This window comes from Octodon degus, unplaced genomic scaffold (assembly GCF_000260255.1).
Source record: "Octodon degus isolate 3935 unplaced genomic scaffold, OctDeg1.0 scaffold00368, whole genome shotgun sequence".
Lineage (NCBI taxonomy): Eukaryota > Metazoa > Chordata > Mammalia > Rodentia > Octodontidae > Octodon > Octodon degus.
In genome coordinates, this window is record NW_004524944.1 from 783,258 (window position 1) to 786,009 (window position 2,752).

Genomic DNA, 2,752 nt, shown 5'->3' on the forward strand with positions numbered 1-2,752 from the left:
GGGTCTGTTCAGGATCTCGTGGCCTGGGTCATCTCACTTTCTCACCGGCCTACGCTCCAGGTCTGCTCAGGATCCCGCGGCCTGGGTCATCTCACTCACTCGCGGGGCCTGCGCTCTGGGTCTGTTCAGGATCCCACGGCCCGGGTCGTCTCACTCACTCGCCAGGCCTGCGCTCTGGGTCTTTTCAGGATCCCGCTGGCCCGGGTCGTCTCACTCACTCGCCGGGCCTGCGCTCTGGGTCTGTCGATTTCAGCTTTTATTGGTTTGGAAATGTATATTTGATTTCAATTTCTTTATAAAAATTTCTCTGAATATAGTTATTTTCCTTCAGCACTTCACATACATTGTATTTGGCTTTGGCTCTTTTTATGGTTCCAAATAAAAGATCATTTTAGCATATTCTCATGTGATTATGGTTTTTCCTGCTTAGCAGATTTACTAGGTATTATCTTCTTATTACTCATTATGAGAAATTTGCTTATCTTGTGTTTTGATGTGATTTTTTTGTTGTTTGCTCTGCTTTTGTTATGTAAAGTTCTTAGATCCTTATTTATATTTAGTATCAAATTTATAATGTTCTGCAAGTACTTTTATGTTTTTCCTTGCCTATTTTTTTTTCTGGAACTGCTATTATATTATTATCAAAATGATATTGCCTCAGAGATCACTGAAGCGCTTGCTAATTGTTAGGGATTTTTTCTTCCTTGCATTGTTTCAGGTGTTTGATCTTGAATTTTGCAAATCTTTTCTTCATTAATGTAATCTTTTGTTAATCTCTAAAGTGATTTTTTATTTAATTATATTTTGCTGCAGAATTTCCATTTAGTTCCTTTGAATGCTTTACACTTTTTATTGAAGTTTCTATTTCCTCATTATATTCAAGTTCTTTTTCAAACTTTTGAACACAAATAGACTTGTATTCTTGCTATTTTTAGTTTTCGTTAATGGAATAACTTCTGTGATTTCTAGTTCATCACTATTTATTAAATTTTCACTTGAGTAAGGTTCATGATGTTTTTCTTTTTGCTGGGTTTGGAAAGTGCTGATGGGAGCCTAGAATTTTACAATGCTGTTTGTGAAGATATGGCTTTTGCTTCCTTCCTTGAAGTTTATGCTTTTGCTATCTCAGGCACTTACTACATTTGAAGATCAACTTTATTCTGCTGAGTCATTTTTAATTGTTACCCTCAAAAATTTAAAACAGACTTTACTTAAATAGCTTTGTCTTTCTGGAGTATCTTCTGAAGGTCCTAGAGTTTTGAAAACAAACTGCAGGCTGGTGAGAACTCAGGGGTCTCTCTGCACAGGGGCTGTACTTCACCTCATTTCTTATAGCCTCAGTCTGTATGTGAAACAGTATTCAGTCAGATTTAAGGCATTTCTTATTTCTGGAGTTTTCTCTGTTTCTTATTATCTCTCCAATTCCAGATGCGTCTATTTCTCTCACCTCTGATCCTTGTCTCCTAATCTCAGTAGCATCACTGTCTCTGCTGCATCTCTGCTCCTACATGTGGATTGAAAAGTACCTTTGGGAAGCAATCTGAGTCTGTACAGGTCAACTGTGGGCTTCTCTTATTTGTTTCTCTTTCTCTGCAAGACCTCACCAAAGTATGGTGTTGTTCAGCACCTGAAAATACTCGTTTCACATACTCTGAAAAATTTCCTAGTTATTATGCTATGTGGGATAATCTGTAATTAGTGAATTCCACCATGGGCAAATATTGGGATCTGTTTAAAATAAGATTAAGCATAAAAATTGCTAATAGTATAGATTTAAAGACTAAATAGAAATTTATAGGGTAGCAGAGAGAAGTCTTATTCTAAGGATATCTGACCAACTATGAAGGGGATTTTATAGTAATTTGTCTTTTTTCATTATATAAACATTTCAACTTCTACAATGTCTGTTTTTTTCTCTTATAAATTAATTATTCTATTTTTTTAAGCAGGAAAAAAAGAGGGTCTTTTATATCACCTTAGAAAATTCAGGGGTCAGGGCTATGGCTCAGTAGAATAAGTGCTGCCCTGACAAGTGCAAGGACTGAGTTCAATCCCCATTTCTGCCAAAATAAAATAAAGAAAGAAAAAAAGGAGAAAATTCTCACACATATGTTGTAGTTTGGGTCAGAAATACACTAAACACTAACCTGTTGAACATATCTGAAAAAACCCTTATTGAACAAAGCCCTTCTGTTCTCTAAATGTATTCTCAAGCCTTTTGCTGGCACCTCAAGCTCCTTTCAGGTGTGGGTGTGAGGCATTGTCTTATGTTCATCTCCCTTCAGCCAAGGGCCAGAGAAGGGCTTCATTCAATAATACATCTCCTCCAAGCATATAGACAAGAACAGTCATGTTTCAGACACACATCTCATGAATTTTCTTGGGGTGGACATGGTGGTTTTGGTGCAGAGGAGCAAAGAACATGGTTAAGAATAAAACCAACAGTAGGTTTTTCCCTGTGGCCCTTTCTCTAAGCAGCATTCCTTATGCCCCATTCTTTGTTGGGTGCAACAGCTACTAAGGAGGCCAAGATCTTCTTCTTTGAGACCAAAGGCCAGACCCCTATCTCCTCTACCTGAATACAGTGATAGGACTTGGCAGGAAGAACTGCACCTACTCCTGAGCAGTTGTGTGAGGTGCTGACAAATCCCTGTTTCCTAAACAGTTGTTAGTCAAGTTAGTCCTGGGTTGTTTCTAAGAGGGCACAAGGAGAGAACTCCTTTAAAAATGATTCCTTGCTCAAAATCTTTGT